The 17,715-nt window shown below is 45.1% G+C and overlaps 1 protein-coding gene across 2 annotated transcripts in view; it reads left to right on the top strand.

The window, feature by feature from the left end:
* Positions 1–17,715, top strand: part of CHST3 (carbohydrate sulfotransferase 3) — a 129,291-nt gene that overhangs the window by 91,564 nt on the left and 20,012 nt on the right. Inside the window, exon 2 of one of the 2 annotated variants that reach the window (XM_040435590.1) lies at positions 9,505–9,559. The gene's annotated coding sequence lies outside the window, so the exon portion shown is untranslated. Of the gene's footprint in view, positions 1–9,347; positions 9,560–17,715 lie in introns of those variants that run through there. The other variant, XM_040435591.1, reaches the window with a different exon arrangement.

The following is a 17,715-nucleotide window of genomic DNA, read 5'->3' on the forward strand; positions in this document are numbered from 1 at the left end:
CAGCTCATATGCCTCGGCAAACGTATCTTTTACTGCAGAGGAGAAATCTCGTCTTGCAGCGCCGCATACACCGACTTGCGTGTAATCTGACAGCAGCGCAATGCTTCTGTCCGAATGCACATCAGTGCTGCAGCTAGTCGATCGGTTGGTCCACCTGAAAGGTAAAAAAAACAAAACAAAAAAGAAAAAACCAGGCCGCAAAGCAATAACTTTATTAACTGTTGAACAGAACATAGAAACTTTTTTTAAACTTTTTTAACTGAACATTTAACTTTTTTACTTACCGGTATTTTTTTTTTTGTTTAGTTTTTTTTACCTTTTATAGAACAAACCTCTCCTTCCCCATGGGACAATGTGCAAAGCGCAAATCGCCCAAAGATGTGGCGAAGTACGTTATGCACTTTATCCCAGGTGAAAGGAGAGGTTTGCAGCAGCTGTGAGTGAATGGGCCCTAATAGCCCTGTGTGCCTGTCCTGGTGAGATGTGATCCCTATGCTAGGTGTACCTGTGTGTGGTACTTCCGGAAACACTCTCCATAGCATAGGGCAGGGTGGTCAGCACAGTCAGGACAGAAATAGCGGGTGTCACGCCTTATTCCACTCCTGCTACAGACACGACATCTTTTTCGGGGTGACGGTTGGGTTGAGGTACCAGGAACGACACTGGGGAAATGTCGCTCGTGTAGACGGCTAACTACACTGGTGGATGGGGCCACGGAACCTCCTGGGTAAAGGAGGTTCTCGATGATCTCTTCCTGGAATTTGAGGAAGGATCCTGTTCTCCCAGCCTTACTGTAGAGAACAAAACTATTGTAGAGCGCCAATTGAATTAAATATACAGACACCTTCTTATACCAGCGTCTGGTTCTGCGGGAAACTAAATACGGAGACAACATCTGGTCATTGAAGTCCACCCCTCCCATGAGCACATTATAGTCGTGGACACAGAGGGGCTTTTCAATGACACGGGTTGCTCGCTCAATTTGGATTGTCGTGTCTGCGTGAATGGAGGAGAGCATGTAAACGTCACGCTTGTCTCTCCATTTCACCGCGAGCAGTTCTTCGTTACACAAGGCAGCCCTCTGCCCCCTTGCAAGACGGGTGGTTACAAGCCGTTGGGGGAAGCCCACGCGACTAGTTCGCGCGGTGCCACAGGCGCAAATCCGTTCTAGAAACAAATGCCTAAAGAGGGCCACACTTGTGTAGAAATTGTCCACATAAAGATGGTACCCCTTGCCGAATAAGGGTGACACCAAGTCCCAGACTGTCTTCCCACTGCTCCCCAGGTAGTCAGGGCAACCGACCGGCTCCAGGGTCTGATCTTTTCCCTCATAGATCCGAAATTTGTGGGTATAGCCTGTGGCCCTTTCACAGAGCTTATACAATTTGACCCCATACCGGGCACGCTTGCTTGGGATGTATTGTTTGAAGCCAAGGCGCCCGGTAAAATGTATTAGGGACTCGTCTACGCAGATGTTTTGCTCAGGGGTATACAAATCTGCAAATTTCAGGTTGAAATGGTCTATGAGGGGCCGAATTTTGTGGAGCCGGTCAAAAGCAGGGTGGCCTCTGGGACGGGAGGTGGTATTGTCGCTAAAATGCAGAAAACGTAGGATGGTCTCAAATCGTGTCCTGGACATAGCAGCAGAGAACATGGGCATGTGATGAATTGGGTGCGTTGACCAATATGACCGCAATTCATGCTTTTTTGTCAGGCCCATGTTGAGGAGAAGGCCCAAAAAAATTTTAAGTTCGGAAACTTGGACTGGTTTCCACCGGAAAGGCTGGGCATAATAGCTTCCCGGGTTAGCGGTTATAAATTGTGTGGCATACTGGTTGGTCTCTGCCACGACTAAGTCCAAGAGCTCCGCAGTCAAGAACAGCTCAAAAAATCCCAGGGCCGAACCGATTTGAGCCGTCTCAACCCGAACTCCAGACTGGGCGGTGAAAGGGGGAACTACTGGTGCGGCTGAAGTTGGTGACTGCCAATCAGGATTTGCCAGCACCTCAGGGACTCTAGGGGCTCTACGGGCCCGTCTTTGCGGTGGCTGCGACGGGGTAACTATTGCACGTGCCACCGTACCAGCTTCAACTGCCCTTCTGGTGCTCGCTACTTCACCATGTTGTACGGCAGTGCTGGTACTAGGTCCAGGAAGGGCTGCGCTGCTGGTGTATGCCTCACCACGTGATCCGGCAGCGACAGCCCCACTCTGCTGCTCTTGAAGCGGATCCTGCGTAACCTGTGGTCTAGCGACATGGGGCCGGGTACGCCTGGTGCTGCCAGGGACCTCAACCTCCTCGTCCGAACTTTGGGTCAGAGAGCCACTGCTTTCTACAGGTTCATATTCTGACCCGCTAGATTCGTCAGATGAGGGTTCCCACTCCTCATCCGACTGGGTCAGAATCCTGTAGGCCTCTTCAGAAGAATACCCCCTGTTTGACATTTTGGACTACTAAATTTAGGGGTATTCCCTGAGACTACCCAAGAAAAAAAGCAAACCTGTCTTACAAAGGGGAGGCTAGCGAAGTACCGGAGGCTGCTGCGGTTGATAAAAAATATCAAAACTGATTTTTTTATCGCCGCAGTGCGTGTAAAATGAATGTGCAGTGATCAAAAAATATATATTTTTTGTCACTGCGGTGGGGCGGGCGTGGGTGAACGCACGTGTGGGCGACCGATCAGGCCTGATCGGGCAAACACTGCGTTTTGGGTGGAGGGCGAGCTAAGGTGACACTAATACTATTATAGATCTGACCGTGATCAGTTTTGATCACTTACAGATACTATAAAAGTACAAATGCTGATTAGCGATACGCTAAACAGCGAATAAAAGTGACTGCGGTGCGGTGGGGTGGGCGCTAACTGACGCTAACTACCTAACCAAGGGGCCTAAACTATCCCTAAAACCTAACAGCCAATACCAGTGAAAAAAAAAAAGTGACAGTTTACACTGATCACTTTTTTTCCTTTCACTAGTGATTGACAGGGGCGATCAAAGGGGTGATCAAAGGGTTAATTGGGGTGCAGGTGGGTGATCTGGGGCTAAGGTGTAGTGTTGGTGCTACTCACTGTGAAGTCTGCTCCTGTGCTGGATCCAACCGACGAAAAGGACCAGCACAGGAGCAGACAAGCCATATAACAGATCATATTTACTAATATGATCTGTTATATGACTTTGGATTGGATTTTTTGAAAATCGCCAGCCTGCCAGCCAATGATCGTGGCTGGCAGGCTGGTGACGAAATACTTCTTTTAATTTTGCCGGCCCGCGATGCGCATGCGCGGGCCGGCTTTGAGCGAAATCTCGCGTCTCGCGAGATGACGCGTATATGCGTGACTCTGCGCAGCGCTGCCACCTCCGGAACGCAATCCTGCGTTAGGCGGTCCGGAGGTGGTTAAAGAGGACCTTTCACCACTCCTTACATTCCTGTTTTAATAGCTTCATGCACTCCCCATGTAATAACAATTCTGGAGAATCTATTCTTATGGCTGTATGTTGTGCCATTCCTGTATTATTTCTACTAGAAGTTATGAAGGAATTGCTATTAGCCTTCAGTAAGGGTACAGAGGGGAGGTAACCAGTTGGGGGGTGTACCTTCACAGTCTAAAAAATGGCAGCACTGATTGGATAGGAATCTGAATCTGAATCTGTGCAGGTACACACCCCAACTGGTTACCTCCCCTCTGTACCCTTACTGCAGACTGCTAGCAATTCATTCTTAACTTCAACTAGTATAAATAATACAGGAATAGCACAACATACAGCCATAAGAATAGAGGCTCCAGAATTGTTAGTACGTGGGGAATACATGTAGCTATTAAAATAGGCATGTCAGGAGTGGTAAAAGGTCATTTATAAATTTATTTTCAGTTGGCATCCTAATGTAATTACCCTACTCTTAAAAACAATGGCTCATTTAGTATTTTACGTTCACTCAGCAAGGATAAGCAAATAATCTTACGGTCAGTTTGAACCTAAAAAAATACATTAAGCAGGTCATAAAAAATAATGAAGCAGAGCAACAGCAAGAAATAGCACCAACACAGTAATAGCAGAGGCTCAGGCATCTGCATGGTAGACCTCTCAGGAATCAGATCTGCAAATCGTCGGTAGACATATTCGAACTAGAGATTCCCTGAGGGCATGAAGCTTGATTTTAAGACACGTTTTAAGTGAGATAGATTAATATTACATACTAGTGCAGGTGTATCGGTAATGGCTTAGGTATGAGTGTAGGTGCAATGTATGGTATGTGACCCTGACTGCTGGACACATAGAGGAACTGCCAGCGCATAAAACCCCATCAGAGTTTGTCGTACAAGCACACATTGCTACTATGTACAAAGTGTTTTTATGCTTGCCCGAAGTTTCATAATTCATAATCAGAAGCTCTGTGTCCCTCATCATGTGCTTGTTGTAATGAGCAGCGGCTTGATCATAAGACTTCCAAGGCTCAAGAAACAATATCACTATTGAATCCACAGCATCAGATCTTCTGTATTACTTGGCTGCAGCTGCTTCTCCATAGATCATGGTGGTGGTCTGTTTTGTTTTCTAGCCCACTCCCTCATTCCTGTGCAATCAGTACCAATCAGTGCAATCAGTTTTCCGCGCGGGTGCAATGTGTGAGTTGAACGCATTGCACCCGCACTGAATCCGGACCCATTCATTTCTATGGGGCTGTGCACATGAGCGGTGATTTTAACGCATCACTTGTGCGTTGCGTGAAAATCGCAGCAAGCTCTATTTTGTGTGTTTTTCGCGCAACGCAGGCCCCATAGAAGTGAATGGGGCTGCGTGAAAATCGCAAGCATCCGCCATCAAGTGCGGATGCGGTGCGATTTTCACACACGGTTGCTAGGAGTCGATCGGGATGGGGACCCACTCATTATTATTTTCCCTTATAACATGGTTATAAGGGAAAATAATAGCATTCTTAATACAGAATGCATAGTACAATAGGGCTGGAGGGGTTTAAAAAAAATAAAAAATTATTTAACTCCCCTTAATCCACTTGTTCGCGCAGCCGGCATCTCTTCTGTCTTCATCTGTGAGGAAAAGGAACTTTGATGACGTCACTGCGATCATCACATGATTCATCACCATGGTAAAAGATCATGTGATGGACCATGTGATGAGCGCAGTGACGTCATCAAAGGTCCTATTCCTCAAAGAAGTAGACAGAAGAGATGCCGGCTGCGCGAACAAGTGAATTAAGGTGAGTTAAAAAAAATATATATATATTTTTTTAACCCCTCCAGCCCTATTGTACTATGCATTCTGTATTCAGAATTCTATTATTTTCCCTTATAACCATGTTATAAGGGGAAATAATACAATCTACACAACCTTGAACCCAAACCTGAACTTCTGTGAAGAAGTTCGGGTCTGGGTACCACATTCAGTTTTTTATCACGCGCGTGCGAAACACATTGCACCCGCGCGATAAAAACTGAACAACGGAACGCAATCACAGTCAAAACTGACTGCAATTGGAGACCTACTCGCGCGGGTTTGCCGCGACGCATTCGGACCTTATCCGGACACACTCGTGTGAAAGAGGCCTTAGTTTCAGATCCTGATATGTTATTGAGGCCAAACGCTAGCAAGGGGCGGTCACTGATGCTGATTCTCAATCCGGTCCAATATCTGAATAAATGTGATGCCTATAGCACTCTGTGTTTTGAAACAAAAAAAAAAATGGAATGGTCATAGTGTGCATTTCCTATTTCCCTATTGCCTTACAGCCAGGAAAAAGGTCTGAAAAATGAAGGATTTCTCTTAAAAACACTATGGGGGAGGGGGGGATTTATGAAAACTGTAGTAAAGGAAAACTGGCTTAGTTACCCATAGCAACCAGATTCCACCATTTATTTTCCAAATGAGCTCTGAAAAATGTAAGGTGGAATCTGATTGGTTGCTATGCACAACTAAGTCAGTTTTCCTTTACACCAGTTTTGATAAATCTCCCCCTATAGCTTTTCCTGAATTTTGCTCTTTTTTAACTATTCCCGAAAACATGTAGTACCTAATGAAATAATCATCTGTCTGGAGTGCAGTCGGGTTCATATGTACTGCTCCAGCAAAAGATTGGCCTCAACAGTAACGTGTCCCAAAGCAGCACGTGACCCAGCAATGACATGTTGCTTGAGGACAGCCACCACTGAGGTTAGTCATTGGCGGCAGCAGTGCGCATACCTCTATCTGTACCCGGTGAGTAGTAAATAGCCTGTGAATCGAAAAGACCACCAAATGGAGCTGGAAGGATGAAATGGCATGGCGGGGAGCGGGCGAGTATGAATTGTTCATTATGTAGCACAGACTTCAGGAGTCAGGTCAAAAAGAATAAAACCCTGAAAAAACTCTCATTAATAATGTAAAATTGTAACAATTTTTTTGACTTTTATGCATAAAATTTCACTGGGCATTGACTTTTTCCCTGGTATTCTGGGTTTGTACTGTTTTAATTTGGTTGATGATACAATGAGGGGGATTCATCAAAACTGGTTTAAAAGAAAACTGGCTTAGTTGCCCATAGCAACCAATCAGATTCCATCTTTCATTTTCCAACGAGGCTGTCAATTTTTTTAAGTCCAATCTGATTGGTTGCTAGGGGCAACTAAGCCAGTTTTCCTTTACATCAGTCTTGATAAATCCCCCTATCCCCTATAATGCCTATAATGCTTTTCTACAGCAAAATATGTTCATTTTAATGTATTGTTGGGGAAATTATGGCTTATGAAATATGAAGACGACATGTTACAGTCCGATTAAGAAGATTGGTTGCATCACGTTTGTGTAACACCATAAAGTGCTGCAAAGATAAGATAACGAATGGTTGAAAGTTTCCATTCATGTGTGAAATGGTAGTGATGCCATTTTCTGCCAAATGACTAGTGATGAGCGGCAGGGGTCATATTCGAATTCGTGTTATTTCGCAAATATTTAGTAGAATATTCGCGAATTCGAATATTCGTTCTATTCTACTTTTTTTTTTTTACTCGAAAATTGCCAAGGTAATGATCGCGTAATATGCGAATATTACGCGATCAATACAGGCGCGGGTCAAAAACGAATATATAGCACTATAGAATATAGTGCTTTATATTTGTTTTTTAGAATATTCATAATTTTTTCCATCTGAAGTTATGATTCCTCCCTGCTTCAGTTGCTTGTCAAGCAACTTACGCACTAATAAGCAGGGAGGAATCATGACTTCAGATGGAAAAAAATGACGAATATTAAAAAAAAAAACTAATATATAGCACTATATATTAGAAATATTCGCGAATTCTCGAAGTGCCGATATTCGCGATTAAAATTCGTAATTCGAATATTCGCGCTCAACACTACAAATTACCTGGTAACAAAGAATGCAGCATGTTGGATAAAACCTACATGTTGGATGAAGTTGATTACAAGCATTGCTGGAATGTGAAGGACTTTCGCCCCCATCTGAAGGACATAGTTAAATTAATTGGGACATTGCTGTGTAAGTCTACTTTCACACTCGCATTTTGGCTTTCCGTTTGTGAGATCCGTTCAGGGCTCTCATAAATGGTCCAAAACGGATCAGTTTGCATTCTAATGCATTCTGAATGGATAAGGATCCGCTCAGAATGCATCAGTTTGCATCAGTTCAGTCTCTATTCCTCTTTGGAGACGGACACTAAAATATTGCTTGCAGCGTTTTGGTGTCCGTCTGATGAAACTGAGCCAAACGGATCCATCCTGACACACAATGTAAGTCAATGGGGACGGATCAGTTTCCACTGACACAATCTGGCACAATAGAAAACGAATCCGTCCTCCATTGACTTTCAATGGTGTTCAAGATGGATTCGTCTTGGCTATGTTAAAGATACTACAAACTGATTCGTTCTGAACGGATGCAGAAGTTTGTATTATCTGAACTAATCCGTCCATGACGAGCAAAACGCAAGTGTGAAAGTAGCCTAAATACTACTGTTATCTTACGAATATAATTATTGCCTTTGCTCTTGATGGGGGGTTCGATATCTTTGGGACCATGTCTAAGACCATCACCAACAGCAGAAGGGAGGTTGTGACTGGCAGAGAGCTGGTTGTGGAACCCGTGTTCTTCCAATAGGTGGGGTTCCCAGAGTAAAGCAGTTTTAGGCCTCATGCACATGACTGTTGTTTGGGTCCGCATCCGAGCCGCCGTTTTGGCAGCTCGGATGCGGACCCATTCACTTCAATGGGGCCGCAAAAGATGCGGACAGCACTGCGTGTGCTGTCCGCATCCGTGGCTCCGTTCCGCGGCCACGCTAAAAAAATATTACGTCCTATTCTTGTCTGCGCTTTGTGGACAAGAATAGGCATTTATATTGCCGGCGCCTGTTCCGTTCCGCAAATTGCGGAAGGCAACACGGGCGGCTTACGTTTTTTGCGGATCCGCGGTTTGCGGACCGCAAAAAACGGCACGGCCGTGTGCATGAGGCCTTACACTGTATTATTTATATTGGACTGCTCCCGAGCACTGCCATGTATTTCAGCTGAGAGTCCTGAACAGTCCTCGTGCAGGCTTCTAGGCTGAAATATTCCTGCTTTGTTATTCGACGACGGTAAAAACTTTACTCAAATACTTGCCATTTTAAAAAGTATAATATGTACCAGTCTAAAGCTAGGTTTATACACAGATCTCTGACTAATCAGACCAATCCTAGATCATCAGTCGAGGATTGAGACAATTATTAAGGACAAACTCTGTACAAACGCTTGTTCCCGATAATTGCCCTGTTTAAAGGTGGCACCAATCACTGGACAAACGAGAGAGCAGTCGTTTGTTGGGTGACTGTATCTTTCATGTGCACGTAAAATTGTCCTTTCTCAGCAGCACATGGTAAACAGGCATGAGCTGGTGACAAACAATGAATCTGTATGGGGGTGAACAACGAGATCAATGATACATGTAAATGCAGCTCTACTGCAGCAGTGGTTCATTCCCCATCATTGCCCTGTACATCGGTAAATAGGCCTTTACAGTTTATGAAATTGGTTAGAGCCAGATATGTCCCTATGATTCCCCATAATAAAGTTGTCTTTCAGATATTTTTCAAATGTTTAAAGGGGTTGTCCAGCATCAGGATAGGCCATCGCTAGCTGATCGGTCGGGTTCCAACACCCCGGAACTTAGTGGAGTTTATTCAGCTACTCGTTTTGCTCTCCATCTAGCATCAATACTGGCATTCTGGGTAAAAAGCATCATAGTAGTAAAATGCACACAAACACAGAAAAGGCTATTAGGTGGGTGGTTAATATTGAGTGGCAGTATGCATGATGTTCACAAGAGGAAGACGACTGCAGTGGGTTAAGGTGATAAGGAAGGAAGTAGGGTTTTGGCGTCAGCCTAGTAACTATTTTTATGCTAGCTGTATGGTTCAGCATTGCTCGGAATAGGAACTCGCTGTTTGGCAGAAACACTGAATGGGAGACATGCAGCTGTGCGCTCTCTTTTGACGTCTTTTTTCTTTAAATTGCAGGTGCATCTTTTCCTATGTAAATGATCGAAAAGTGAAACTACAGCTCATGTAACAGGTATGTGAATTGTAATTCTGTTCAGTTGTTAAGAAATGTATATTGTACGGTCCGCGCAATGGGTACAAAGTACCCAAACTGCTCGCATCAGCAAAGGTAGCAATATGCTGTATGTCTGAGCCTCATTTATAAAAGCTAGTGCAGACGAAATATGAAGCACTTGCCCATAGCAAAATCAGTAGGGTTGGTTCACACAGGTTTTTACTGGTGTCTTTCTTTTACGTTTTACGTTTACTTATTTCGTGGCATTTTTTGCATCTACTATTTGTTTGCCACATTTTTTTGCATTAAAAACGCCATCTCCAGATGTTAGCTGTAAACCTGTGGGAAATATGAACGCAAGCTTCTTTTCCCTACTGGAGTTTTTGTTTATTAGGTGGCGATTTTTGTCTTTCTGGCTTCTTTTTAAAAACACAGCAAGCTGTGGCTCTTGCCATTTTCACTTCAACTTCTCTATAAGGGAGAAACGCCTTGAAGAATACGCTAATGGGGAAGCACACGGTTTGCAAAAAACTGCTGTAAATTTGCAACAGATTTTGTCCTTTGTCTTCACAAACAATAGAAAATGACGGCACCGTGTAGATGAGATTTTTAGCTGGTAATGTATTACGTTGTGGATTTGCTGGTTCTGTATTATGCAATAATGTGTGCGGGTACACTGAGGCTTCCTTCATGCATAGTTTTGTATCTTGTTTATTCAACTTTGTACATATTTCACAATTCCCGGTGTTTTTTTTATTTATAAAATTTTTTTTTTTTTTTAAAACTCGTTGCTCGGATGCGGACCAAAACAACGGCCGTGTGCATGAGGCCTCCTGGTGTGATATAATGTTTTTTTTCAAACGCAAAATAGTTTGATTAAAAAAAAGCCTTGAACTGACATATGAAAATGAAAAATAACAGTAAAAAATAAGACATCTGGAATCTCTTCATAGGTGGGAACAGCCTGCCGGATCTCTTACCGCATATGTAAAACTAGCCTAACGCAGCTAGACTAGATGAACCATTTTATATAGAGAATCCAATCTGTGACCATATAGCTGATTATAAAATGTGAGCCTAGTGTCCAAAGCAGAAATTCATCCTATTTAATTCTTTAGATTTTTTTTTTTAAATCAAGCTTTTATCTAGAAAAGGAAAAGTTTTTAAAATTTACAACCAAATTAGGGCTGTTGGAGGCTCCATTGCAGATTCTGCGAAAAAAGCTGTTCACCATAATGGAAACCTGATGGACCCCTTCAGTGGAGTTCATCGAACACCATTGCTGTCATCTGGCAGATTTGGAAATGCCGTCTTTTTCATTGTTCTAAAGCTGTAACAGAACAACGGAAATGATTAGCAGAATCGCCGCTCCGATGTGAACGAGCCCTAAAAGAAGAATTCCAGTAAATCTAAGGTATATATATAATGTTGGAATAGCCTGTTTGTGAATAGAGATGTATAGAATAATATATTAGCTCCCTGTTTAGACTCTTGTTAGTAATCTACCCAATCTCAGAGAACAAAAAATCGAACTGCAGACCGGTACTAAAAAAAAAACAGCAAATGTACTTTTTGGCCCCAAGCATGCTGACGTTTTTTTGGCCTGATGCAATATTTGGCATGGGTTTCTGTATCAGTGAGCAGGGCTAGTGCAAGTAATTAAAGTAACTGCTCCAGTAATTCTTGGATCTATTCTGAACAACTGCAGTGAACACAAAGAACAAGTGTATGTCATTTATCTTGTGATAAAGAGGCATCATCAGGGATACCGTAAGACAGACTTTGCTTCCTTTCCAGGTGCACGTTTGGATTTATCCTCGCTGAGAATTGCTTTTTGCAGGTGCCAGCTCTCAGAGATGACTTTGTATGGTAATAATGAGTCTTTCATTAAGGATGTTATTAATAGTGCAGTTTTCTGCTACTATACCTGGCAATTTATTTATTTTATGCACTTATATAGCGCTACTATATACCGCAGCTCTTTACAGACATTAGCATCACACTGTCTCCAATGGGGCTCACGATCTAAGTTTCTATCAGTATGGCCCCTTTTACACGGGCGTCACGGATTTTGTCCAGATGCGTTGCGAGTGCCTTGGGGGAAACCCGCGCGAGTGCGCACTCAATTTCAGTCAGTTTTGTCTGCAATTGCATTGCATTGTTCAGTTTTTTCCACGTGAGTGCAAAGCGTTTTAATGCGTTTTGCACGCGCATGATAAAAAACTGAATGTGGTACCCAGACCCGAACCCAGACTTCTTCACTGAAGTTCGGGTTTGGGTTCGGTGTTCTGTAGATTTTATTATTTTCCATTATAACATGGTTAATTCTTTAATACAGAATGCTAAGTAAAATGTCCCTTGAGGGATAAAAAATAATAAAATTACTTACCTCATCCACTCGATCGAGCAGCCGTTATCTTCTACAATTTTTTTTCTTCTACTAATCCCACAACTAAACTTTCTGGCCTTTTTTTCTGGTTCTATCTAATCATCAGTCTAAACTGCATCTGAACTGAACAGAAACTTAGCATTTCTTATCTATAAAAAAACAGTACATGGATCTCTCCCGGATACCAATGGAATATCAGTTTATTTGTAATTAAAACTCTTTGAAATGTTTCCTAGCTCCCTGCAGCAGGCTTGGTCATGCTTGGGAATTATGTGATAAAGATCTAAACAGAAGGAAAAGCACATTATGACTAACGTCCTGTCTTTGAACTAGACTGCTTGGCAGTACAGCCAAATTATTCAGAGTGATGCTGGTTTTCCAAATGTATTAGAAAATTATCACAATAATTAGCGGAATAAGAGTACGGTAGTTGTTGTTCTTGGAGAACACTACTTCGGAGATTCACTTAGAGTATGTATGCTTAAAGGCTATGGATAACTTTGGTGGGCATTTTACTGAAATTGTATATGTGTATTTATGAATAAAAAAGTCATTTTTGTATTCAGGTTATATTAAAAATTGTCAACCATTTGGCTTCTGCAGCTTCTATGTATCACAGTATAAAGCTGCCGAATGCCATTCACAGTTAAATCCATCAGACTAGTTTGATCTCCAGCCACTCCTGTGTCCTGAGCAATCATCTGAGCTCAATTATGATTAAAAAAAGTTGATCAACAGATTTGATCATAATTGATCTTAGATGATTTCTCGAAGTGCTACTAGTTTTTTGATCATAAAAGGAGAGAAAGTGTTAAGGACAGATACTACTACTTATCTTTTTTTTCGAAAACACTCCATTCATTGGCTTGAGAAATTGCATAAAAAAACTTGAACATGTGGCAGCATTTTCAGGAAAACACGAAAGGGAATGGATATTGAGCAAACAGGTGAGCTCCACTTGACTGAATGGCATTCTGCAGCCTGATATGAACATAGGCTACTTTCACATCTGTGTTTAACTTTTCTGGTATTGAGATCCGTCATAGGAGGGGTGCGATATACCTGCTTCCACAAAATACTGATTAAGAGGTTTGATATACCTGCTTCCACAAAATACTGATTGAGGGGTGCGATATACCTGCTCCCACAAAATATTGATTGAGGCTTGTGATACACCGGTTTCCACAAAATACTAATTGAGGGGTGTGATTTACCTGCTTCCACCAAATATTAATTCAGGGGTTCTATATACCTGTTTCTAAAAAATACTGATTGAGGGGTGCAATATACCTGCTTCCACAAAATAACGATTAAGGGGTTTGATATACCTGCTTCCACAAAATACAGATTGAGGAGTGCGATATACCTGTTTCCACAAAATACTGATTAAGGGATTTGATATACCTGCTTTTACAAAATACTGATTGAGGGGTGCGATATACCTGCTTCCAGTACATTTTGATTCAGATGTTCTATATACTGGTTTCCACCAAAAACTGATTTAGGGGTGCAATATACCTGCTTCTACAAATACTGATTAAGGGCTTCTATATACCTACTTCCACAAAATACTGATTGAGGTATGCTATATACCAGCTTCTACCAAATACTGATTGACTTTGGCACAGGGTCATTTTGAAAATGACAGGCAGAGAAAGAGGCAGGGTGTTCCGCAGGGGTGGTAGGGGTCGGGCAGGTGCACCAGGCCGGAGACTAAGTGGGAAGTTGGAGAAGGTGCATGCGATTACGTCAAAGGACGCACCAGAGTTGGTTGAGTGGCTCAGTCAGCCTTCTGCTTCTGCACCCTCCTCATCCTCTGTATCTGCACCCTCCTCACTCTCTGCTGTGTGCACCCCCAGACACCCTCACCTACACCATAGCCCCTCCACTCGAGTCAGAGGAATTATTTTCCCATCCATTATCAGACCTTACCGATGCGCAGCCATTCTTGGTGTCGGATGAGGAAGAGGAGGTAGCAACGGCCACCACTCAGCGGTCTGACGACAGTACCCAGATCAGCCCAAGGAGGGTGGTCCCTGCTGTTGCTGCCTACTCCGAGATCTCTAATGTCAGTGGTGGTGAAGGTGACGATGATGACGTGTCGATGGATGTCACATGGGTTCCCACAAGAGAGGAAGAGGAGGGGAGATCAGAGGAAGACTGATCAGCAGATATGGAGGAGAAGGAGGAGAAGCAGGCAGAACTAGCAGTGCACAGGAGGCAAAAAGCAGACTGCAAATGTATCTGGAGCGAGCCATCCACCATGCACGGTCGCATCTTGCGCTCCCAGGACGCCGGCACATGGCTCCACAGTGTGGGCTTTTTTTAACGTGTCAGCTGCTAACAATAGTGTTGCCATCTGCAGCCTGTACTGTCAACGCATAAGTCGCGGTAAGCCCAACACTCACCTAGGGATGACTGCCTTAAGAAGGCACCTGGCCCCCCCATGACTGAGCCCAGTGGGAGCAACACCATTAGAACCCACAAAGCCACACTCCCAGCGCTCCAATTCCTGCCTCTTCTCCTTCTCCTCTCTCCTCCCATTTGTCCTCCACTCCACCTTCCACCATGCTGTTGTCGCGTTCATCTGGCACAAGGCAGACTTCCGTGGCCCAAATGTTCGGGCATAAAAAGTTGATGACGCTGGATTACCCTCATACCCAATAGCTGACCGCTGGCTTGTCGGAACTGCTAGCCCGCCAACTACTGCCATATAAACTGGTGGACTCGGAGGCCTTTAGAAAATTTGTGGCCATTGGCACACCGCAATGGAAGGTCCCCGGAAGGAAATATTTCTCCCTGAAGGGCATCTCAGAGCTATATGGCCACGTTCAGCGGCAATTGAATATATCTCTGACCACAGACACGTGGTCTAGTAGCAAACTGTCACGGCTGAGGATGGGGAAAACCCTCAGCCGTGCGATGACGGAAGATGGTGGTGGACGCTCGGCCAGGAGCACAGAATTAGGGAGCAGGTCACCTCCTAACGCATCCCTAATCTGACCCTGACTCCTAGCTGCATGAGCCGACCTTGAAGGTAGGAGGGCTCATGCTCCGGAACCTCGGATCCCTAGTAACCCTCCGCAGATCCCTAACGCTAGGAGCAGGGTAAGACGACCTGTTCCTCCTAGACACGGAGGAACAGGAGTCTCACAGGACAGGCTACAATAAAGGGGAACATATACAACTCATGGCAGTGGCAGGTAAATGCCATAAGCACAACACCCACCTGCCACAGACACAAAGCCTGGAACCCATGCGCAAGTGCTGCTGTCCTAACACAGAAACGGACACAGCACACAACACACAGGAACCCAGGACCATAAGCTGCAAAAAGAAACATACAACAGACACATCTTCACCACATCCAACAAGATTTATGACCACAAGGGTGGCTCTCAGTGGCAGATGGTATAAACCAGGAGAGTGCCTCCAGCTTACAAACAAGGCTGGAGTACCTCTCAGCTTCAGGTCTCCACTGAGGCTAAATAGCCCATGTAGCCACACCCACACAGACACACCCAGTGCACACACACACTAGGAAGGAAGTTAACCCTTCCAACACCAGGGAAGGGAAGACTTCAACTTAAAGGGGAAAATGTCCAAATGAACATCACACTGCAGCAGTTACCGCAGGCAACGACATGCGTGGCAAACGTGTCCTGGGAGCCGGCCAAAAGGCCGAGACACTGCCACCACATGTACACCATACCAAACGTTGCCACGGGCAGCCACAGTGAAGGGACGTGTCACAGTGCACACCTACATAAACCTTGTGCACACCAGACATACAAAGTGCATAACATACACACACACAACCAGGAGTTACCGCATGCACTCTACAGCAAGCTGCCCAGCAACAGCTCAGGCTGCTATACTGCCAAGTACAACCATGTTACCAACGGCAACCACACATGAGGCAACATACCAGCAGCCCTCACCATGTGGTTGACAATAAAACCAAACCGCAGGCAACTGCATGCGGATCCTGAGTCACGACCATGACCATGGGCATGGAAGGTACACGGGCATAGAAGGTACATAACTTTTACTGCCCACTGGGTGAACCTTCTGACAGCCGTCAAGCATGTAACCTGTGGCACCCGTGTGGACACTGCGTGTTACCGCCACGGATTGCATGCAGGCCTGCCTCTTCTTCTCCTTCTCATACTCCATCCTCCGTCTCCTCCTTGGCTGACTCCTCCTTTTCCACTGCTACCACCTCTTCCGCTGCACCAAGCTCCCTAGAACCTATTCGACGTGCCAGGTGAGATGTTGCCATGCTGTGCTGCGGCTGTTGTGCCTGGAAGCCAAAAGCCACACCTGTCCTGCACTGCTTTCAGCTCTGCGGTCACAGGCCGATCAGTGGCTAACCCTGCTCAATTTGCCAGTTGGTAAAGTGGTGTGTGACAATGGTGCCAATCTGCTGAGCAAGCTGAAACCGGGCAAAATGACACACGTGCTGAGCATGGCACATGTCCTGAACTTAGTCATGCACCGATTCATTGCCAAATACCCCGGGGTCCAGGACATCTTGCAGCAGGCCAGGAAAATCTCTGGTCATTTTAGAAGATCTTACACAGCCATGACTCGCCTTGCTGACGTTCAGCGGCGACACCACCTGCCCGTCAGACATCTGATTTGTGACTGCCCGACGCGCTGGAACTCCACCTTTGTATATGCTTGATAGGCTGCTCCAGCAGCAACGTGCTGTTAACGACTACCTGTACGAACTCTGCAGCAAGACCGGTGCTGGGGAGCTTGGTGTTTTTTCACCGCGCCAGTGGCTGCTAATGTGCGACGCATGCAGACTTCTGCGGCCATTTGATGAGATCACCTAACTGGTCAGTCGCAGCCAGGGCACCATCAGTGACATTGTACCTTACCCCTTCTTTCTGGAGCGTGCATTGCGTTGTCATTGATCAAGCTGTCGAGGAGCAGGATCTGGAAGATGAGGAAGTTGCAATGCTGAATGAATTCCCAGGGTGGCTACTCCATCTGAGACAAGTCAGCAGGAGTATGAAGAGGAGTCAGATGAGGATGGTGGCTGGGAGGAGGAGGAGGAGGAGGAGCAAGAAGAGCAGGCTTTGAGGGGGACTTTAAACTTTTTGAGGATCTCTGGTGGGACGACATTCTCCTGGCCGATGAGCAGGAGCAAGGGCACTCCAATTTTGTGCAAATGGGGGCCTTCATGCTCCAGTGTTTGAAGAGGGACCCACGTATAAAAAGCATAAAAGGCAATAACCAGTACTGGGTGGCAGACCCCCGGTACAAACACAAAATGGCAGACATGTTACCAGCATCACAGAGGGCTGTCAGAATGCAGTATTTCCAGGCCTTTCTGCGACAGATGCTGCATTCTGCTGTTGCGGGCACTGGCAGAGGAATTTTCACCCACAGCGAAACAGGTGCGGGTACAAATCCTACCGCGCCTGCAAGAAGAGGGCGGTTTGAAAATGTATTGGTCACTTCGGATATGAGATCATTCTTACAGTCAACCCATCGAGAGCCGCCCTCCGGATCCAGCCTCAGGGAACGCCTAGACTGATAGGTGTCCGACTACATCGGGTTAACGGCCGATGTGGACGCTCTGAGAAGCGAGGAACCCCTGGACTACTGGGTGTGCTGGCTTGACCTGTGGCCAGAGCTGGCACAATTTGCCATGGAACTCTTGGCTTCCTCCTGTCCGAAAGGAATTCAGCGCAGCAGGGGGGATCGTGACCGATAAGCGCAGTCGCCTAACTCACAACAGTGTGGAATACCTCACATTTTTAAAAATGAATGA

The sequence above is a fragment of the Bufo bufo genome, chromosome 6 (assembly GCF_905171765.1).
Source record: "Bufo bufo chromosome 6, aBufBuf1.1, whole genome shotgun sequence".
Lineage (NCBI taxonomy): Eukaryota > Metazoa > Chordata > Amphibia > Anura > Bufonidae > Bufo > Bufo bufo.